Genomic DNA, 24,330 nt, shown 5'->3' with positions numbered 1-24,330 from the left:
CTGCAAAATGGAAAACCATAAAGAGAACACCTCCATGCTGAAAAAGACTTTTAGATGATGTCAACTGCAAGGGTTTGTCTCTTCCTTGATGTCAACTACAAGGTTCATCTGCGATTTTTCCCCAGCATACGGAGTGACCCTTTTTGCTGCTAGAGGCTGTTAGATTTAATTGTTCTAAAAGAAATTGTCACCATTTGAAGATCGTCAAATCAAGTAGACAACACTGTCATCATGAGGGTTCAGGTTCCAAAGGACCATAGTATGGGACCAAGACATATTCGGAGGATCATACATGCCCATCAACAATCCTCAGTCCCATGTGATCAAAGGTCTCATTGCAGGGCATCTCAGCAGAATTACCCGCATACTCTGAAAATACCAGATGCATATCAACATCCTCAGCTAGATGGGTTGTGCCCATCTCTGACTCTGCTTCTTGACTTTTATAGCCACGTATCTTGACACAGTTAACCAAATCGGTGTGTTGTTGATGCCTTGCAACACCAATCCCCTTTTTGCCTTTGTGAGGGACATCTGAGAGTCATCGCATTTAAGTCCATAGAGAATTGTCTGTAAGTTCCTATTCGGTCACGTATCATTAAGACCCGTGTCCAGGGCAAATAAATTGCTTTGCATTTAAATACATGGTCGGGTAAGAATTGCACCTTTGCCCCCTGGCAACACCATCAGTTGACCATGTGCAATTCATTCACTCCCATCACCCCCTCCGCATCCTCATCATATATGTGTGCCTGAGTTCCATCATGCATCACCCTTCCCAGGCCATACGCAGATAGTCTAGTGATGGTTGACCTCGATGATTCAAGCCATACGCAGATAGTCTAGTGTTGCTTTCTCGATTGGCATGAAAGACCGTTGCTGCATTGGAGTCGGTTGGCGATCTGTACTCTCTTCTCACGTTCTGAATCGTAAAGTGATTCTTGTCAAGAATTGGAAATTGCCAACTTCCTTCCTACTAATGGAGCAACCCGTGAGACAGCAACAGTAGGTACGGCAATCCGCCACAAGCGCCTTTCTTCTCAACACAACCAGCCATCTACACTCACCCAATCTGTGGACGTTCAACCTCCGGCCACTTTCCTAACAGCATAGCCCACATCTCCAATCTGCAGCTTCTCTGGAACGACCAACGAATTGCTCTGGGGACGACATCTGACTTCACTAACACAAAGGACTATGTACATTTGGCTCTGCGCAAAGGGGAGAGTGCAGGCCTGATTGGAAGCGTCCGCGTCCTCGGTCGTGTGCGTCCTTCCTTGTTAGGATTTGGATTGGGGTCTCCCGAGGGAGAAGGGGTGCGCCAGGCCTCTGAGGTAGTGCAAGACAGAGGCGACGCTCGCAGTCCCGGGCAGCAAGCTGCCGGATGGGGCTGCCCCCTGAAAGAAATTAGGTTAATATCATGTGACCCGATGGGTCACGTATCAGATATTAAACTGATAAGAACAGATACTACACTTGATCTTAGCCAAAAGGCCGAGAAAGGTATGAAGAGCAGGCACTCGCAGGCTCCGCTAAGAGAGCCCTCCCCTCACCCCCTTTTGCAGTGCTGCTTATGGGGTAATTATGCCACGTGTCCACCATCTGTTGCATGCATCCCTCTCCATCGCTTTTCGTATCCTTTAGAAATTGAAGCCTAATACATTTAATACTTAATTTGGAAGCATGGAACTTAGCCTAATCACTCAAAAATAGAATCATTGCACACTACTGGCAGATGATCACAACCTCTTCTCTTCAGGCAACTAAGGGATGGTTAAAACTACCAAAGTGCAAAGTCTTGAAATTACTAGGTGTCCCTACATTATTTGACGTGTTAATGGGCGTGGCTTTTAGAAAGGTTCAAGGACAAATTCCCGACGTGGAGAGGCTACCAATCGAATTTGGCAAGGGTGAAACCTATCCTATAGGCACCTTGTACTTGTCTAGATCTTCTCCGGGAGGTGCTCACCAACAACTCGTTACCTTATCTCCCAACAAGTAAAGTGGACTTTTTGCAATAACGGAAATAAGGAGGTAAGAATGAGGGTTGTTGATATTCTTGATAAGGACTTTTTGCAATAACGGAAATAAGGAGGTAAGAATGACGGTTGTCGATATTCTTGATAAGTAGCTTACAAGCTAGCAACCTTGTAGGTTAGCAGAGTAGTTATTAGCTCAGGCACCTCGTAGGCACAACTTCTCCTGCTCAAAAACACCTCCCCAATTAAACTAGGTATGGCTCCTAGCTCGCATAATTATTCTCTATGGCCACAATCTATAACCTTGAGCCTTGCCATGCCAAATGAAGTGACCTTTGGAGATCACTTTGCCGTGCCTTTGAGGCCATAAAAGCACAAATTGGATTTCGAACAAACGGATCCTTTATCAATATTTTGGCATTTTTTAGGGGTGCAACATTAGTTGACACTGATGTTAACAAGGCTAGCAAATTGTTCAAGACAAGCCTCCTGGTGCAAATATAAGCGTGGCTTGAAATCAAGAGGGAATTCATTCTCACCAATAGTGATAGGAAGACACCCATGAGCAAATCGACTCTCTGGTAAGAAAGTCGTCGGTGGAAAGGAGGGAACTTCTTGTTCTATGAAAAAAGTATTGGTTGGGTCGATGGTCCTTATTTTCTTTGCAATCCAACTCCTGAGTGTACCTCGAGGTGAGATTGTATCGGTTTTCAATTAGAGATGGAAGCATTCTTATAATCTGTGCACTTGGAAGAAAGCCCCCTAAAGTCTAAGAGAGAAAGAGACATTCATATAGAGATACACAAGCTGAATTATAATGCAATACTTTATCCCATGATAATCCCAAAAGCAATGTCCATGATAAAAGTAGGTGTGGGTTTTTTATTTTGGTGGCAAAAATGCCGGCCTTTGTTATTGTAACATCAAAAACATTACAGCCTTGGCTGAAGTTATGGGTAGACTGCCCACGACCTACGTTGCATAGGAGCAAGCTACACTACTACTCCACCCACCTCCATGAACCACCCCCAAACCAATTCAGCATATACACGAACATTATTACCAAAATATGATAGCATCATCTTAACCCCCCCTAGAATTGCATTTTCTATGAACCTAAGACCTAAACCGAAACCAAATACCACTTTATTTGAACCGACCATATGCCAAGTAATATTGCTAGCTGTACATATGGCCAGCACGCAGATAAAGTCCATGTAAGATCCCCAATGAGAACCAGCATCCGCTTTGAACACATGTTGAATCCGCCCATCGATCCCACAATTGTGATAGAGCTTAATCCCACCTCTGATAGAGCCAAAAACTCTATACCAAACCCTCTGGGCAATCACACAAGACCTGAAGAGATGGGATAAATCGTAAAAAGCAAGCCACACATAGAGCAGCATAGATTTATATTCTTTCACCCGACAACTCTACACTTAAGAGGAAGCCACATGTGTACTACCTTGCACAACATAAAAATGGCCTCTCACCCTGCAACCTTTTCAAATTTCTTTCAGCCTATCTAGACACCATTTCGGCAACCTTCTCTTTTTTAATTTAGCATTGAGATTTCCAAACATGGTCCTACTCTCCATCACTTTCCTATACCCTACTTTTGCTGAGATTTTTTGTAGCGCGACCCTCTACATTCCATTGGTTGATTCTCCACATCAAAGAAGGAACACCGTTTGTTGTCCAGCTTTCAGGAATGCTATTTACTACCTATAAGATGCGGGCTTCTTTTCTATTATTAGATTGTATTGCTCAACCAACCATATTATTAATCTCTAATCAGCTGTATGTTCGTCCCAAAGTTGAAGCTAAGAGCACCACCCTTCGTCCTTGCTCGGGGAAGAGCCATTCTGCAATTGGGTCTCCATTGTAAGAAACTGTCCTACTCCACCATAAATCCTCATGGAGGCTAGCATCACCACACAGGCTAGTTCTCCCCTTCCAAAACCATAAGCCACCATAGAATTTCCAAGCATCAAGTAAAACTGCTACCAAATTCGACCCCCAAATGTTAAGAGGAAACCTTGAACATATCTTCTCATACCGAGTGAGGTTTTCCCACATACCAACCTTCCTGCCCACTCTTTTCTCCACAAACCACTTTAATACATTTAATCCAAGGAGCCTCACATTCCAATATTGTTGGCAATCATTTAGATAGCAATGCAACCTTCTTCTTATCAGCTTTATGGACTCCCAGCACCCCCTGCCTTGGGAGATTTTAATGCTTCCCAAGGCACATAGTGCCATTTCATGTTGCAAGCATCCTCCAACCAAACAAATGCCCTCAAAGTCTTCTCTATTTCCAACCAATGTGACTTTCTAAACCTCTAGATGGATGCCAAGTAAGTAGTGGGCAAAGAGAGAACATGCTTCAACACAAGAATCCTAGCACTCCACCCCATGGTAACCCCACACCACTGCCTTAATTTCAATGTAATCTTATCCCTTAACCACTCGAATATCTACCTGCTGATGATAACCCCCACCTCCAATGGAGCTCCAAGATACCTAATAATAACTCCCCAGTTAACCCATGGTCCTAGGAAACCATTTAGCCATTCAAGCTTAGGAACTATGTTCATTGTCAAGATAAACGACTTGGGCTAGTTACAGATTGACCCGTTTACCTCACAAAATCTGTTCATCATCTCACTAAAGACATGTTTGCTAGACTCTCGTGGTCCTCCATTGAAACAGAGATCATGCCATCAGCAAAAAATTGGCCACTAAAGAGTCCTAGAAGGCAACCTCAAGCATCTAACTACTCCATCCTTCATAGCCTTTTAAATGGCCACATTCAATGGAACATTACAGATGGCAAATAGGGTTGGGGCCAATGGGTAGTGATGGCCTCATCCTACTTCATTTCTTTGGGAACAACTTTGCCAGCTTGACATTAACATCCTGGGACAAAGTCACCTTCAACCCGGAGTCATTTACCATTGCAACATAATCTAACTTAATAAGATCCCAAAAAACCCAATAAAACTCTGCAGTAAACCCATTCTTATAATCTATGCACTTGGAAGAAAGGATATTCAAGGATCATGCATTTAATTTAAACTAAGGATGAAGAATTGACTTTTCTTAAAGCACATGATTTGTAGTTCTTGAAGGGGAAAAGTGGGGCAATAGGATTGTCTGAGTGGGGTGTGAAGGGATGCCAAGTGCAACAAGTTGGCAATAGGGATCAAATTATGTGAGGGGGGTGGGAATCGATATGCAAGAAAAGTGAGCCAATAGGATTGTGAGTGGGATCGAGATAGGGAGAAAAGAGATGCAATGAGAATGTGAGTCTCCTTCATGGGAAGATTTTAGCAAGGCAGAAATTTTTAAAGAACTAATGATGATGGTGGGGCTTGCTTCGTCTGAAGACTTTAGGAGGAAACAAAATTAAAAGAAAGGAGCATGATGGTGAGCCTTGCTTTACATGAAGATTTTCCAAGGCAACAAAATTAAAAGAATGGCATAACAATTGCATTTGCCTCTTGTTTGGGTTGAGAAAGCCCCCTAAGATGAAGAGAGAAAGAGATTCATCCAGAGATACACAAGCTGAATTATAATGCAATACTTTATTCCATGATAATCCCAAAAGATATCTCCATGATAAAACTAGGTGTGGGGTTTTTATTTTGGGGCAAAAATGTCATCCTTTATTACTAAAACATCAAAAACATTACAGCCTTGCTTGGAGTTTAGGGTAGACTTTCCACAACCTACGTTGCATAGGAGCAAGCTACACTACTACTCGACCAAGTTCCATGAACCATCCCCAAACCAATTTAGCATATACACCAACATTATTACCAAAATATGATAGCATCATCTTAACCCCCCCCTAGAACTGCATTTCCTCTAAACCCATGACCTAAAGTGAAATCAAATACCATTTTATTTTGAACCGACTAGATACCACCTAATACCACTAGACGTACATATGGCCAGCACGGAGATAAAGTTTACGTAAGGTTTCTTGTATCCCCAAGCCTCCGCTTAGCCTCCGCTTTTGACAGATATTGATCTGCCCATCAATCCCACAACTATGATAGAGCTTAATCCCACCTATGATAGAGCCACAAACTCTATACCAAACCCTCTGGGCAATCACACAAGAACAGAAGAAATGGGATAAACCCTAAAAAGCTAGGCCACACAGAGGGCAACATAGATTTATATTCTTCCGCCTGGAAACTCTACATTTGAGAGGAAGCCACATTTTTAAGACCTTACAAAACATAAAAAAGGCCTTTCTCATCCTGCAACCTTTCCATATATCTTTCAACCTATCTTTCAACATATGTGACCACCGTTTCGGCAACCTCCTCATTTTTATTTTAGCATTTAGGTGTCCAAACATGGTCCTACTCTCCATCAATTTCCTATACACTACCTTTGCTAAGATTTTTGGTAGCCTCCACATCAAAGAAGGAACGCCGTTTGTTGTCCACCTTTTAGGAATGCTATTTAACACCTACAAGATGAGGGCTTCTTCTCTGTTACTCAAATGGTATTGCTTAGCCAACCACATTATTGATCTCTAATCAACCCTATGTTTTTCCCAAAGTTGAAGCCAAGAGCACAACCCTTTGTCCTTGCTCAGGGAAGATCCATTAATGCAGTTGGGTCCCCACTGTAAGAAATGTCCTACTCCACCATAAATCCTCAAGGAGGCTAGCATCACCACAGAGGCTAATTCTCCCCTTCCAAGCCACCATAGAGTGTCCAAGCATCAAGTAAATCTACTACCTACATCCCATAATGTAAATACACTTTATTGGTGAGTGCTCCCTAACATTAGAGTTAGTGAATATTTCCACTGCTAACACTAGCACACTTGGTGGTTAGCTTTTGTTAAAATTCTATCTATCTGAACCCACTGAATCATTTGTAGGACCATTATAATGGAATATAATAGACCTTTCACTTGATAAAGAGAAGAACTTGGTGCAAAACCAATGTTCAACCTACCTCCAAACATGGCTATCTACCATACCCCAAAGGAAGGACTTAGTTCGCAATAAAGAAAAACTAACCTACATGCATATCATCATCATGTCCTCAAGTACAATGCAAGAGCACGTGCAAAAATATGGTGTCACCATTGTACTTGAGCATATACTCAAGTACAATGTAAGAGCACATACAAAATATGGTGCCGCCATTTTATAAAAAAAATGCCAACGCTGTGAAGCCATAAAATATAATATCATCCAATGAAAATTGTACAAAATAAAAGCATAGGACCATGAATGAATTATATTTTCACTCCATTTGCACATGCTCCTCTGCCATTTCCCTGAGTTTCTGATCAACCCCTTCAACGGCATTTATCTCTTCCTTGAGTAACAGATTCTCAATGTTCAAGTCGCAATGGGCTGCACCCATTCGATCCAATTGTAGAAAAAACTCTGCCTTCATTTCTTCCAACCAAGTCGTGACAGTAGGTAGGCATTGTTTTTGGACTCTCACCTGGGCAGTGAATTTGGAGACTTGTTTCTCTTGCACAATTCTCTACTATGCATGTTCCCTCTTGACTTCTTCTAGTTCTAACTGTGTGGCATGTAGCTTTTTCTGCATGTTGGCCTGCTTCAGCATGTATTCATGTCCAGCCTTCTTGCCCTCTGTTAATTCTTGTACTTGTTACTTTAGCTGCAATTGAATTTTCCTCTGTTCATCAACATAGTCTTGTAAAACTCTGAGTGCATGTTCTGACTCAATGCCTGTACTCCTTCTCTAATTAGACTCTTTAGCTTCTGTTGTGGGGATGCCTACAAGTCCCTTCAAGCCCTTTGCATCCATATGGCTAGCAAATTTGAATAATGCTACAATGAATGGCCCTATCTTTGAATGAGCATTGGAGGCACTCAACAAGTCTTTTCTAGCAATTTTGCTCATTAGTTAAGAGTGTAGCAGATGAGCCCATGAAATCTTGGTTCCCTTCTCAATGGCATTGTGGGTAGCATAGGAGTCTCTGGTCATAGTATTAGTCTTGATGAGTAGCTACATCCGTTCAAGATACCACACAAATTGCTATCGTCTCCTCAAATCTTGTACGTTATTGATGAAAAAGTAGTTCTTTTGTGTCTCTGGCGGGCCGAACTCCTTTTGCATGTCAGAGTCGACATCTTTTTTATAGACAATCTCCTCATTTATGATTGAAAGCTTGAAATGTGCGAAGCCTACTGTGAGCATCTACTTTTTCTGTGGTGGAAGTGGCGGTTCGTCATTTGATTCCATCTCCTCCAAATCGGGTATGTCGATAATCTCCGTAGTTGAGATTTGCCGTGGGCTTTTTCAAGTAGGGTTGAGAGATTGCTTAGGAGCCATGGCTGCGCTGCTGTGCTCACGAGTTGGAGGTTGGGCTCTCTTCGGATGTGCTAGGAAATGTGAGGCGATGGCCACGTTTGGGTGCCATATGTAGAGAAGGCTCGTGGGAAAAGCTTCTGTTGATCTTGTGGTGTTGTCAGTGGCACATGCAACAAACTGGCAGTGGTTTTTGGCATGTGTGAGGAACTACTTATCAGCTTTCATTTAGCACTGCGAGATGTATTTTTGATGATGGAGTTTGTCGGCGAGAGGTCGAGCAGAACGGCTATTGTGGAGGTGTGAGCCTCATGTGAGTGAAAAGGCTTGGCGATAAGGGTCGGATTCATACTGAGTACATCCAGTGGCTGTCCTATCGGTACGGAGGATGGAGCACGTGTGAGACAGATTCCCTTGTTGTTGGAGCTATGTTGGATGGTGAAATGGTAGTCGGATTGAAGGCGTATTCTTCACTTTTGCATGAAGCAGAGCGAAAGCGGATGTCGTAGTTGGATGTGAGTCGGAGTGGGGTTGGATGGGATGAGTAATAACACATGTGTTGGGTGGATTGGGGTCGACGGAGACGTTCACCCATTCCTAGGCGCTTGTCGGATTGGCGTCGAAATCGAACACTGTGGTTGAAGTCAGAGTGTACTTGGAGTGCTCAGTTGTTTGTGTTGTATCCATCGGATTAGAGTCAGAGTCAAATCTGGCTTTGTTTGACGGTTGTCAGATGGTCGTTGGGCCCAGGCTCACCACTGTGGGTGCTTCGTTTAAGTTTGGCATACCTGCAACTTTTAGTGGATTGGGCTGGTAGGCATTAGAGCATACCTGAATGTTTGTGTAGATGAAACAACATGTTTCATATGTCTATGTCAGACTAGTGTTGGACTACAGTTGGAGTCTGATGGATATAAATTCGTTAATGTGAATAGTCGTTGAAACATATTTATCATCTTGATTGAGGTCTTTGCAGAGTTGCAGAGAGATTGTGTTTATCTTTGCTTGAGTGCGGTCAGGTCCAATATAGGGTTTGAGCCTGAAACTATTGACTGGTTTGTCATATGCATTCCCATGAACGTCAGCTGATTTGAAGGTACCTTGATCAAAAACTTCAAGCACCTTGAAGGGACCATCATATCTGAGCTTTGAACTTTCCTGGCATTTTCCCCAACTTTGTGTTAAACATTAACACCAAATCACATTTTTTGAACAATTTGAACTTGATGTTTCTATTAATCCATGCTGCCCTCCTTTTTTGAATAATATCAGCAGTATGTGTGGGGGTTAAAAGTCACTGTGCCTTTACCCTGGTTATGTACAATACTCAAACACATATATAAATGAATGAAAAAGAAGATTAGGGTGGTTCTGCACCCACCAAAACTTGTGTGGCTCTCTGTCTCTCTCTCTCCCTCTTCCGTTCTTGCTTCCGTTGAGAGCACTCTCAATTGGTATCAGAGCCCGGCTGATCTAGCTGAGCGTGTGTGAATGCTTGAAGCTCAGCAGCTCTGTGGGAGGAAGGAGAAGCTCTGCGGGAAGCTTTGTGGGTGACTTTACTTGCATCCGAGTGTGTAGAGACCTTGGAGGAACCTTTGGAAAAGTCACTTTGGTTTTGCGAAGTGGTTTTGAGAGCCTGTTAAGTATTTTCAAAGAAAAAGACGTTTTTTGAGCTTTTCCCTATTCGATTCGATGACAGAGACTCCGTATTGACTTATAGAGGCAACTATTGCTTGCTTTTGGTATCCACTTCACTTTAGGAGCTTGGAAACACCTTCATTCTTGAATCTGGAATCATTTCATTGGATTTTTGACTCACTGTGTCAGTTTCTGCGTTTTTCTGCCCGGGTGTTGCAACTCAAGTTTAGAGCAACCATTTGCAGATCTGTAAGTTCTGGTGGACTTCTATGTTGCTCATCATTCGTACTCCGATGGAGTTTACAAACAGCTCTCTTTCCAAAAACGTTTCTCAATTCGTGTGTTGGACCCAGTGATTGAGACCACGGCTTCCAAAACCGTCTGTCCCATTGCGTTCCGGACGCCCAAAAACCCCTACCTGTCAATTCTTACGTGATTCGGTGGAGGATTTTCAGAGTTATAGATCTCTATGTATTCGATTTCGTCTCTCTGTTATGCATTTTTCATTCTAAGGTTTTGAAACCTTAGATTTATGCCACATGGCAGTGGATAAGTGTTGATTCACATTTCTCTCATCGGGGTTGGGATTTTGGAGTTCCGACAGAAGAGAGATATTTGCAGATTTTCTTGCTGAGTCTGATTATGCAATGGTGCCCATGTTTTGAGGCATCTCAGGTTCTATTTTTAGTAGTGGTCATTACCATGGGACTATGATTTCTTGCGCATACCTTATGCAGATCACTCTGGTTGCAGTTTGAGCAGTGTGCCTCATTTGTGGTGTGCATTGGGTTGCAGTGGATGATTTATAGGCCATTTGGATGCATTACAGTCCTTATTGGATGCACTGATAGGCCCAAATTGCCTTGTGGGATGCTATTTTTATGGACGCTTTGCACATGGATGCTATTTTATGTTAAGGGACAGCTTTGACACATTGCAGGTGATGCACTGATAGTGCTATGCTCTCTTGGATGAGATATTATTAATGCATATGCCAGTGGACGGTGTTTATGCTTGAGTCATTTGGCACTTATTGGCATTTTGGATTGCCATTGCAGTTGGCATTTTCTTTTGGGCCAGATTTGCTCATATGGATGCATAGTATATGCACATGAGTCAGATGCTTTGAGACATGAGTTTTGGTGATATTTCACTCTATTGTGGAATACACATTTGGGTGCACCTGGTATTTGGTGTGAATCTCTCTTGTAGTCACTAGCATTTGGGATTTAGCTTTATTTGCATTATGGCATCCTCTTCCATGTCTAAAAAGGAGTTTTTCAACATTAAAAAGTTTGATGGGACAAACTTTTCTTTGTGGAAAGAACAGATAAGGAATGTGCTTATTCAAAAGAAGTAGATTAAACCCTTGGCAGGGATGAAAGCTAAGCCTGCAAATATGTCTGAGGATGATTGGAATGAGTTGGATGCATTAGCAAAATCTACTATTAGACTTCATCTTGCAGAGTCAATTTATTTCATAGTAGTAAATGAGCAGACTACGGAAGATTTGTGGAAGAAACTGTGTGCCACTTATGAAAAGGAAACTGCCTCTAATAAAGTTTACCTCATGAAGAGGTTGTTTGAGCTGCAGATGAAGGAAGGGGTCTCCATTGCTTCTCACTTGAATGAAGTCAATATTATTTTCATCCAGCTTCAGGCTCAGAAGATGAATTTTGATGCGGAGACTAAGGCAATATTTCTCTTATGTTCATTGCCATCCTCATGGGATACCTTCCGTATAGCTGTCAGTAACTCTGCACCTAGTGGAGTACTGAAATTTGATGATGTTGTGGGTAGCTTTTTGGCGGAGAAGATTAGACGGAAGTCTATGGACGGCAACAAGCAGGATGTAGCCTTAAATGTGCAAAGGGGCAGATCACAGTTCAGGGGGACGTCCCAAGAAAGAGGGAAGTCTCGTAGCAAATCCAGGGCACGGAACATTGAGTGTTACCACTGTGGCAAGAAGGGCCATATGAAAAAGGATTGCTACAAGCTGAAAAGAGAACAAAAGGATAAGAAAAAGAATGCAAATTAGGGTGCAAATCAGAAGGAAGAGAGTCCAAGGGAGGACAAAGGAAAAGTGAAGATCGAGGAGATCAATGCAATCACACATGATAGTAACAATGACGTTCTCTTCATGTTTAGTTTATCTACAGAGTTGCTTACCACTTCAGATGATGCATATTCCCAGAATTGGATTTTGGATTCTAGTGCTTCATTCCATGTTACTCCCCATAGGGAATGGTTCTCCACTTATGACACTGGAAAGACAGGTTGTGTGCATCTTGGAAATGACTATGCATGTGACATAGTGGGAGTAGGTGACATAAAGTTTTCTTTTGCAAATGGGTGTGCATTTATTTTGAAACAGGTGAGACATGTACCTAAGTTGACCAAGAGTCTTATTTCAGTGGGTCAGCTAGATGATGCTGGTTTTCACACCACTTTTGGCTTTCAGAATTGGAAAATTCAAAAGGGCTCTATGCTTTTGGCCAGGGGTGCCAAGTGTGGGACTTTGTATCCCTTACATGTATCAGGGGTATTTGATCATGTTGTTGCAATAACCAAGCAGCCAAGCACTTCTTTATGGTATTGCAAGTTGGGGCACATGAGCCAGAATGGAATGAAATTCTTATGCCATTTGGGTTATGTACCGCATTTGAGTTTCTCTTATTTTGAATTTTGTGAGCACTATCTCTATGTGAAGCAGACTAAATCAGCCCATAAAAGAAGGGAAAAGAAAGAGGTTGAAAAGCTTGATTTGGTGCATTTAGACATATGTGGTCCCATGCCTACACGGTCATTAGGCGAGGCTGAATACTATGTGACATTCATTGATGATGCAACTAGGAAAGTGTGGACTTATGCTATAGCTCGGAAGAGTGATGTGTTCCAGGTAATTCAGAAATGGCTGGCCTTGGTTGCAATCAGGTAGAATACTTAAATGCCTACAAACTGACAATGGTGGAAGGTATCTCTCTCATGCTTTTAGCATTTCTGTGATACACGTGGGATTAAGAGGGAGCTCACATCCCCTCGTACTCCTGAGCAAAATCTAGTTGCAGAAAAGATGAATCGTATCATTCAAGAAAGGTTGCAATGCATACTTTCCAATGCAAGTCTTTCTAGTGGTTTTTGGGCTGAGGTAATGACGACTGCAGTGCATCAATAGATCACCTAGTAAGAGTTTGGATGGCGGTATTCCTGAAGAGGCATGGAGTGGCAAGAAGGCCTCTTACTCTCATTTGCGTATATTTGGGTGTGAGGCATATGCACATGTGCCGAAAGAGCTTCGAAAGAAGCTAGATCCTAAGTCTAAGAAATGCATCTTTCTGGGTTATGGTGAAAGTGGAGAGATGGGCTATCATCTCTGGGATCCAGAAGCAAAGAAGATCATACGCAGCCATAATGTATTCTTCAATAGAATAAGATGCATAAGGCACCCATGAGGGATGTGGAAATGAGGAGAATCACTTTCCAGGATGTGAATCCACCTACATATGTTGATAGACAGCAAGCTGTCCATGCACCAAATGTGCAAGAAATGGTACCACCAAGTACTCCCACAGGTATACAATCAAGGGTAGATGATGGTGTGGGGGTTAAAGGTCACTGTGCCTTTACCCCGGTTATGTACAATACTCAAACACATATATAAATGAATAAAAAAGAAGATTAGGGTGATTCTACACGCACCAAAACTTGTGTGGCTCTCTGTCTCTCTCTCTCTCTCTCTCTCTTCTTCTTCCGTTCTTACTTCCATTGAGAGCACTCTCAACTGGTATTAGAGCTCGGGTAATCTAGCTGAGCATGCGTGAATGCTTGAAGCTCAGCAACTCTGTGGAAGGAAGGAGAAGCTCTGTGGGAAGCTTTGTGGGTGACTTTACTTGCATCCGAGTGTGTAGAGACCTTGGAGAAACCTTTGGAAAAGTCACTTTGGTTTTGCGAAGTGGTTTTGAGAGCTTGTTAAGTGTTTTCAAAGAAAAAGTTATTTTTTGAGCTTTTCCCTATTCTGTTCGATGACAGAGACTCCGTATTGACTTGTAGAGGCAACTATTGCTTGCTTTTGGTGTCCACTTCACTTTAGGAGCTTGGAAACACCTTCATTCTTGAATCTGGGATCATTTCATTGGATTTCTGACTCACTGTGTCAGTTTCTGCGTTTTTTGCCCGGGTGTTGGAACTCAAGTTTGGAGCAACCATTTGCAGATCTGTCAGTTCCAGTGGACTCAAGAGATCCTAAAACTTCTATGTTACTCATCATTTGCACTCCGGTGGAGTTTACAAACAACTCTGTTTCCAAAAACGTGTTTCAGTCTGTGTGTTGGACCCAGTGATTGAGACCACGGTTTCCAAAACCGTCTGTCCCATTGCGTTTCGGACACCCAAAGACCCCTACCTATCAGTTCTTGTGCAATTTGGTGGAGGATTTTCAGAGTTATAGATCTCTGTGTATTCAATTTTGTCTCTCTATTATGCATTTTTCATTCTAAGGTTTTGAAACCTTAGATTTATGCCACATGGCAGTGGATAAGTGTTAACTCCCATTTCTCACTCATCGGTTGGGATTTTGGAGTTCTGGCAGAAGAGAGATATTTGCAGATTGTCTTGCCGAGTGCGATTATGCAATGGTGCCCATGTTTTGAGGCATCTCAGGTTCTATTTTCAGTAGTGGTCATTACCATGGGACTATGATTTCTTGAGCATACCTTATGCAGATCACTCTGGTTGCAGTTTGAGCAGTGTGCACTCATTTGTGGTATGCATTGGGTTGCAGTGGATGATTTATAGGCCATTTGGATGCATTGCGGTCCTTATTGGATGTGCTGATAGGCCTAAATTGCCTTGTGGGATGCTATTTTTATGGACGCTTTGCACATGGATGCTATTTTATGTTGAGGGACAGCTTTGACACATTGCAGGTGATGCACTGATAGTGCTATGCTCTCTTGGATGAGATATTATTGATGCATATGCCAGTGGACGGTATTTATGCTTAAGTCATTTGGCACTTATTGGCATTTTGGATTGCCATTGTAGTTGGCACTTTCTTTTGGGCCAGATTTGCTCATATGGATGCATAGTATATGCACATGAGTTAGATGCATCTTTTGATGCTTTGAGCTTTGAGTTTTGGTGATATTTCACTCTATTGTGGCATACACATTTGGGTGCACCTGGTATTTGATGTCATTCTCTCTTGCAGGCACTAGCATTTGGGATTTTGCTTTATTTGTATCATGGCATCCTCTTCCATGTCTAAAAAGGAGTTTTTTAGCATTAAAAAGTTTGATGGGACAAACTTTTCTTTGTGGTAAGAACAAATAAGGGATGTGCTTATTCAAAAGAAGCAGATTAAACCCTTGGCAGGGATTGAAGCTAAGCCTGCAAATATGTCTGAGGATGATTGAAATGAGTTGGATGCATTAGCAAAATCTACTATTAGACTTCATCTTGCGGAGTCAGTTTATTTCACAGTAGTAAATGAGCAGACTACGGAAGATTTGTGGAAGAAACTGTGTGCTACTTATGAAAAGGAAACTGCCTCTAACAAAGTTTACCTCATGAAGAGGTTGTTTGAGCTGCAGGTGAAGGAAGGGGTCTCCATTGCTTCTCACTTGAATGAAGTCAATATTATTTTCAGCCAGCTTCAGGCTCAAAAGATGAATTTTGATGCGGAGACTAAGGCAATATTTCTCTTATGTTCATTGCCATCCTCATGGGATACCTTCCGTACAGCTGTCAATAACTCTGCACCTAGTGGAGTACTGAAATTTGATGATATTGTGGGTAGCTTGTTGGCCGAGGAGATTAGACGGAAGTCTATGGACGGCAGCAAGCAGGATGCAGCCTTAAATGTGCAAAGGGGCAGATCACAATTCAGGGGGAAGTCCCAAGAAAGAGGGAAGTATCGTAGCAAATCCAGGGCACGGAACATTGAGTGTTACCACTGTGGCAAGAAGGGCCATATGAAAAAGGATTGCTACAAGCTGAAAAGAGAGCAAAAGGATAAGAAAAAGAATGCAAATTGGGGTGCAAATCAAAAGGAAGAGAGTCCAAGGGAGGACAAAGGAAAAGTGAAGATCGAGGAGATCAATGCAGTCACACATGATAGTGACAATGACATCCTCTTCATGTCTAGTTTATCTACAAAGTTGCTTACCACTTTAGATGATGCATATTCCCAGGATTGGATTTTGGATTCTGGTGCTTCATTCCATGTTACTCCCCTTAGGGAATGGTTGTCCACTTATGACAATGGAAAGACAGGTTGTGTGCATCTTGGAAATGACTATGCATGTGACATAGTGGGAGTAGGTGACATAAAGTTTTCTTTGCCAAATGGGTCTACATTTGTTTTGAAACATGTGAGACATGTGCCTAAGCTAACTAAGAGTCTTATTTCAGTGGGTCAGCTAGATGATGCTGGTTTTCACACCACTTTTGGCTTTCAGAGTTGGAAAATTCAGAAGGGATCCATGCTTTTGGCCAAGGGTGCCAAGTGTGGGACTTTGTATCGCTTACATGTATCAGGGGTATTTGATCATGTTGTTGCAATAACCGAGCAGCCAAGCACTTCTTTGTGGCATTGCAGGTTGGGGCACATGAGCCAGAATGGAATGAAACTCTTATGCCGTTTGGGTTATGTACCGCATTTGAGTTTCTCTGATTATGAATTTTGTGAGCGTTGTCTCTATGGGAAGCAGACTAAATCAGCCCATAAAAGAAGGGGAAAGAAAGAGGTTGAAAAGCTTGATTTGGTGCATTTAGACGTATGTGGTCCCATGTCTACATGGTCATTAGGCGAGGCTAAATACTATGTGACATTCATTGATGATGCAACTAGGAAAGTGTGGGCTTATGCTATAGCTCGGAAGAGTGATGTGTTCCGGGTATTTCAGAAATGGCTAGCCCTGGTTGAGAATCAGTCTGGTAGAATGCTTAAATGCCTATGGACTAACAATGGTGGAGAGTATCTCTCTCATGACTTTCAGCAATTCTATGATACACGTGGGATTAAGAGGGAGTTCACATCCTCTCATACTCCAGAGCAAAATCGAGTTGCAGAAAAGATGAACCGTACCATTCAAGAAAGGTTGCAATGCATGCTTTCCAATGCAAGTCTTTCTGGTGGTTTTTGGGCTGAGACAATGAAGACTACAGTGCATGTGATCAATAGATCACCTAGTAAGAGTTTGGATGGTGGTGTTCCTGAAGAGGCATGGAGTGGCAAGAAGCCCTCTTACTCTCAGTTGCATATATTTGGGTGTGAGCCATATGCACATGTGCCAAAAGAGCTTTGAAAGAAGCTAGATCCTAAGTCTAGGAAATGCATCTTTCTGGGTTATGGTGAAAGTGGAGAGATGGGCTATCATCTCTGGGATCCGGACGCAAAGAAGATCATACGCAGCCATGATGTGGTCTTCAATGAGAAGAAGATGCATAAGGCACCCATGAGGGATGTGGAAATGAGGAGAATCACTTTCCAGGATGTGAATCCACCTGCGTATGTTGATAGACAGCAAGCTATCCATGCACCAAATGTGCAAGAAATGGTACCACCAAGTACTCCCACAGGTATACAATCAAGGGTAGATGATGGATCATCTATTGGTGGAAATGATGAGCCAAATGTGGCTGATATGCAGATGGGACAGCCTTGAGAAGATCTTCTAGAGTGTCTAGACCACCTGATAAGTTTGTTCAAGGGGTAGACTATGTGATGCTTATTGATTGCGTGGAGCCTTCTTACTACAAAGAGGCTATGATGCGCGAGGATCAACGCAAGTGGGAGTATGCTATGCAATGAGAGATGAGTTCACTTATGAAGAATAAGACTTGGGACTTGGTTTCTTTGCCACATGGAAAGAAAGCATTGCCATGTAAATGGAACTACAAATTGAAGGTCACAGGTGATGATGTGCCTAGGTACAAGGCCCATTTGATCGCTAAAGGGTTCAAGCAAGAGAAGGGTGTGGACTTTGATGAGATATTATCTTCGGTTGTGAAGATGACCACACTTAGATGCATGCTTGGACTAGTGGCATCAGAGGATATGGAGCTTATGCAGATGGATGTCAAGACAGCTTTCTTGCATGGGGATTTGCATGAGGAAATTTACATGGTGCAGCTAGAAGGCTTTGAAGAAAAGGGCAAAGAGCATTTAGTTTGCAAGCTAAAGAAGAGTCTCTATGGTCTTAAGCAAGCGCCTAGAGAATGGTATCAGAAGTTTGATGCATCAAAGAGCACTGCTGTGCTCAAGAGTTGGAGGTTGGGCTCTGGCTCTTCAGATGTGCTAGGAAATGCAAGGCGATGGCCATGTTTGGGAGCCATATGTAGAGGAGGCTTATGGGAAAAGCTTCTATCGATCTTGTGTTGCATTGGACAGTCCGTCAGTGGCGCATGCAACAAACTGGCAGTGGTTTTTAGCATGTGTGAGGGACTACTTATTAGTTTTCATTTAGCACTGCAGGATGTATTTTTTATGATGGAATTTATCAGGGAGAACGGCTACTTTGGAGGTGTGAGCCTCATGTGAGTGAAAAGGCTTGTCGATAAGGGCCGGAGTCATATCAAGTATGTCCACTGGCTATCTTGTCAGTACGGAGGATGGAGCCCATGTGAGACAGACTCCCTTGTTGTGTTGGAGTAGGGTCGGGGCATTGTCAGAGACCCTTCTGTAAGTTAGAGCTTTGTTGGATGTCAAAATGGTAGTCAGATCGAAAGCGTATTGTTTGCTTTTGCATGAAGCAGAGCGAAAGCGAATGTCGTAGTTGGGTGTGAGTCGGATTGGGGTCGGATGGGATGAGTAATGTCGCATGTGTCAGGCAGCAGATCGGTGTCGGAGACATTCACCCATTCGTATGCGCTTGTCGGATTGGCGTCGGAGCCGGACACTGTGGTCGAAGTCAGAGTGTACTCGAAGAACTCAGTCATTTGCATTGTTCCCATCAGATTGGAGTTGGAGTCGAAGGCGCTAGCTTTGTTGGATGGTTGTTGGATGGTCGTTGTGGGCCCACGCTCACCATTGTGGGCACTTTAAGTTTGGCATACCTGCAGCACTTAGTGGATTGGACTGGTAGAGATTAGAGCATACATGAACGTTTGTGTAGATGAAACATGTTTCATATGTCTATGTCAAGCTAGTGTCGGTGGAGTCTGATGGATATAAATTTGTCAATGTGAATAGCTGAAACATATATATCATCTTGATTGAGGTCTTTGCGGAGTTGCAGAGAGATTGTGTTTATCTTTACTTGAGTGGGGTCAAGTCCAATATAGGGTTTGAGCCTGAAACTATTGACTGGTTTGTCAAATGCATTCCCATGAACATCAACTGATTTGAAGGCACCTTGATCAAAAACTTCAAGGACCTTGAAGGGACCATCATATCTGAGCTTAAACTTTCCTGGCATTTTCCCCAACTTTGTGTTAAACATTAACGCCAAATCACCTTTTTTGAACAATTTGAACTTGATGTTTCTATTAATCCATGCTGCCCTCCTTTTTTGAATAATAACAGTAGTAGTATGTGAACTTGTTAGCCTATCCTCATACAATTGCAAAAGTTGTTCTGATCTTGCATTGATGGATTCTTCTGGGGATAGTCTATTATCTATTGCCACTCTTAGGCTACCTGTGCCAAAAATTCCATAGGTATTACTGCTTCATAGCCATATACCAACCTGAAAGGTGTTAACCCAATTGCAACCTTGTGTGTTGTTCTAAGTGCCCATAGTACTGAATCCAAGTGTTGATCCCAATCCTCAAGGTGATTAGCCACCACTGTTCTTCTGTAGACCTTTTTCATCAGTTTGTTAGAGCTCTCAGCCTACCCATTGGCTTGTGGGTAATAGGCTATAGTCATCTTCCTGATTGTTTTGTTCAGGAAATGGGTTCCTCTAAATTGCACTATTTCAATAGGAACACCAAATTGGTGACAATATTATGATAAAGGAAATGTGCCGTAGTCCTTGCCTTGCATGTTTTGAGTGTTACAGCTTCAACCCATTTCATATAATAGTCAATGGCACCCAAAATATATTGATCACCTGAAAACTTTGCTGGAGGTTTGATGCGTCCAATAAAGTCCACTCCCCATTTCTGAAAAGGTCCCAAGAGCAAAATTGGTTGATGGGGCATCCTATCACTGTCTAGTGGTTTGTCATCTCTTTGACAGGGCAAACATGCTTTGGCCCAATTATGAGCATATTTTAAAACGGTAGGCCACCATAAACCAGCTTGCAAAATCTTCTTACTTTTGTAATGTCTCCAAAAAAGTGTCATTCCGTTGGTCCTCCATGGGCTTCAGCTAAGATAGCTTTCTGCTCATGATCTTGGACACATCTTCTAGTTACCTGATCAATTCCTCTTCTATACAAAACACTAGCAATAACTAGGAAAGGCTTGCTCTATAAAACAAGTTTCTTTCTCTGATCCCTAGATAATGTTTTAGGGATCAAACCATCAATCAGAAAGAACAACATTTTATCATACCAATTTGGTGCTTCTTCAATTCTTACCATGAAAATTCCTGCATCAGGAAGCTCATATAGTATTCCTGTTGGAGCTTCTCTTGATAGCAACCGGCTCAAATAATCAGCAATTGCATGCTGCTTTCCAAGCCTATGCATAATGCTATAGTTAAATTCCTATAGCAAGAGCATCCATCTGACCAATCTTCATGTTAATTGCAGTTTGTTCACTAGGTAAATGAGAGCTTGATGATTCACATGAAAATCTACTTTGTTTCCCACTAAATAATGTTTGAATTTGTGCAATGCATAGGTCATTCCAAGAGCTTCCCTTTCTATGCTTGCATAGTTCTTCTCATGCTTGGTTAAGATTTTGCTGGCATAGTAAACTGGTCTAAACCACTTTGGTGTTTTTTGCTGCATAAGTGATGCACCTACTGCTGCATCAGAAGCATCAACAAAAACTTCAAATGGAAGACTCCAGTTTGGGGGGCTGTAATATAAGTGTTATCATCAACATTTTCTTCAGGATATTAAAAGCATATTGCTGTGCATCACCCCAAATGTATGGCACTGTTTTTCGTGTGAGTTTTGTGAGAGGATAGCAAATGTCACCAAGGTATCTAAAAAATTTGCAGTCTCTGAAGCTGCTTGAACTTTTTGGGTGGTTTGGCATGTTGAATGGCTGAAACTTTGTTTGGATCTATTTCCATTCCATCTTGTGAGATAATGTGCCCTAGTGGAATTCCTCTACTCACAGCAAATGCACATTTGGCTGGGTTTAAGTTTAGACCAGCCATTCTACACATGGCAAAGCATAAACTCAAGTGTTGTAGATGCTCCACTTTTTTGTCAAATATTGAAAAATCATCAAGGAAGACTTTCATGAAATATGTAAGATATTCAACAAATACCTCCTAGATGTACTTTTGAAAGGTTGGAGGAGCATTCTTAAGACCAAATGTCATGACATTAGAAGCAAAGACTCCCCATTTAGTGACAAATGTTGTCTTGTCTTTATCTTCAGGTGCCATTGTTATCTAATTGTAACCACCGAAACCATCAAGAAACCTATAGATTTCATGACCTGCTACAACATCTAGTAAGGAATCACAAAATGGTACAAGAAAAGGGTTAGTATTAGTGGTAGCATTGAGCTTTCTGTAGTCCACACATATTCTGAGTTTTCCATTCTTTTTGGGCACAATCACAGTAGTTCAAAGCCATGTAACATGGGTGAGAGAGAGGATATATAAAACCCACTCTCAATAGCTTATCAATTTCTTCTTTAACTTGTTTTGCATAGTTGGGATTCATTCTATACCTTCCTTATATCATTGGGACAACATCTTGGTTTAAGTTGATTATGTGTTGACAGAACTTAGGGTCTACTCCCTTCATATTAGTATAATGCCAAGCAAAGATGTCCTTATACTCTGCCAATAAGTCTTTTAAAGCCATTTTGAAACGTGGAGGGAGACCTGTACTTACCAAAACTATCTTGGGGTTGTGGGGGTCTCCAAGGTTCACCAAGTCATCTAGTTGGACTCCAATACTCTTTTGCATATGCTCTTAAAATTGAGCTTCAGCTTCCAGGATGACTTGTGCAGCTGATTTATGATCATCTTCATGTAATGTGTTATCTGGGTGGGATTGATTGTCACTTATGATACTATGCTTGATATAATCTGCTTCAACTATTTTTTGACCGTGTTCTATTATACCCCGGTCGCGGATAGCTTTGTTTGTTGATTTGAGCATGTACATTGATCAATGATTTTGATTACACCAATTTCAAATATGGGAAAAACAGTAGGATTTCTCCTAAGGAAAATTTCCTCCTCATCTTCTTCAAATTCAGCTATCATATTAATGCCCTCTGCTTGTAGTGGCTGAGCTTGTTTTGGGAAGCTTCTCTTTGAAGAGAGATTGATTTTAAACTTCTTCTTGCCTTTTTTGGTCGTAATTCTTTCTAATCCCCAGTCTTGCTTTTCTTTGGCAGCTCTCAGCCATGGCCTCCCCAATAACATGGAATAGGCACAATCTCTTTTCTCCATCCCGAGTACTACAAATGTAACTATGAAGGATAGTCCCATAATAGTAATTTCCAGTCCTCGTAGTATTCCAAGAGGTTGGATCCACCTTTGGTCAGCCATTCTGATTTGAAATGGTGCTGGTGCAAGTTCATTGCAATAAAAATATTTAAATAGATCCTCAGAGAGGATGTTCACTCCTGATCCTCCATCTACCAGTACTTTGAGGATCCTTTGCCTTTTATAATCCACATCTATGAGTGGGACTTGATAATCCACATCTTCAATACTAGATGTGGAAACGGCAGGTGTTTCCTCATCATCATCACTCTGTGGGTTATTTGTGGATTGAGGAACGTCAATAAAATGCAAATTCTAACATAATTGATTTTTGAAAGCTGGAAAAAGATTCAAAAGTTGATCTAATGTTATTTGAACTTTGGAATCGAAAGGCTCTTTAAAGAAGAGTGTGGGATTGTCATGTTCATGCTTGGCCTTTTCCTGTATCTCATTTCTATTTTTCAACGTGGTGTCTGGAATTCAAACTATCTGTTCCTCTTTGATTTCTTTCAACTTGACTATGTCACCACTATTTCTCTGCTCTGCTAAATTCGAGCTCGTTCCAACCAGTAAATCATTTTTATCTTTTGGAATATATCTCCGGCTGGAAGAAGCTTGTACTGTTGTTTGTGTATCTAGAACCTTGTTAAGTGTTGTTGTATGTTGCCGTGCTGAAGTTGACTAGCTGTAGCTTGATGTCAGACATTTTCTGTCGGAAGACTGTCGGACTGTTTTTGGAGTTGTTCGAGGTTGAGCTAGGCCTTACCCTTGTTTTGGAGCTGGGATGTTCTTGCTTCTATTGCTACATTATTGTCAAGTATTTGTTTGCTGTAGAGTGATTTTTGACCTGTGCCTGATTGGGCCAGTTCATTGGTTGTGTTGTCATTCTTGGTGCATCTCCAAGGCCAAGCATGGGCTTTGTACCTTTAGATCTGGTTACTGTCAATGCATGTATATTACCCTAACTTCTTTGAGTTTGTTGATTGCATTTTTCGTTTATAGGATCCCAGTACACCATGTGAACACTTGGCGATGGCTACTACTGTTGATTCTGGTTACCTCTTCCATTATAGTTGATGATGGGAATTCCTCTTTCTCCTCTATGCTTGCACCAAAGCTCACATTGAGGTCCTTGTCTGTGCCCTTCCATGCCATAGTATGTGTATGCTTGATCCTGGCCAGCCACGGTTGTTATCCCTATCGGAGAATGTGTACCTACAGGTGGCAAACCTAAAGTAGTTAGAAGGTGAGACAGCGCGTCGATATGTGGATCGAGCGGCCGTGCTCCTAGACCGTTTAATTGCCATGCAAGAGGACAACACTGGATTTTGAGATGGAATGACTCAGCATGTGCCGGGCTACCTTGTAGCAGGAGCAAGTGACGAATTTTGCCTCAAGCTTAAATGGGAGAATCCAGAAACCATGGTGCTAGCACATGAGATTGCTCAAAAGTTTGATGTTCCAAAGCTCGACAAGAACCTCTTATCAGTTGGGCAAATGACGGAATACAATTATCAACTCATCTTTGATGGAGATGAATGCACGATCAGAGACAAATCTAGAGGATATCAACTACTAGTAGGAAAAGCAGTCAAGGAAGGATGCTAGCTTCAGTACCAGATTTGCATGCCATGTCAGCTCAACCGCCGCAACAGATACCATTTTTTATAGTATGGCGCAAGGGATTGGACATGTCAATTTCAAAAGCTTGATTTAGCTAAGAAATCAAAATATGGCAATTGGAATTTCAAAAGTACAGTTTCTTGGAAAATATGTTGCTTTGGTAAACAAAAGAAAACCAATTTTGGTAGAATCACC

The 24,330-nt window shown here is 42.0% G+C and overlaps 1 non-coding gene across 1 annotated transcript; it reads right to left on the bottom strand.

Moving 5' to 3' along the window:
- Positions 1-1,311: 1,311 nt before the first annotated feature.
- LOC147901862 (U2 spliceosomal RNA) lies at positions 1,312-1,507 on the bottom strand. The gene has a single exon (XR_015541094.1). It is a non-coding gene; the product is annotated as a U2 spliceosomal RNA (small nuclear RNA).
- Positions 1,508-24,330: the final 22,823 nt, after the last annotated feature.

This window comes from Dipteris shenzhenensis, chromosome 5 (assembly GCF_047967505.1).
Source record: "Dipteris shenzhenensis isolate YYH24624 ecotype China chromosome 5, Dip_SZ_1.0, whole genome shotgun sequence".
NCBI classification, from domain to species: domain Eukaryota; kingdom Viridiplantae; phylum Streptophyta; class Polypodiopsida; order Gleicheniales; family Dipteridaceae; genus Dipteris; species Dipteris shenzhenensis.
This window is presented reverse-complemented; position numbering and strand designations above follow the sequence as displayed.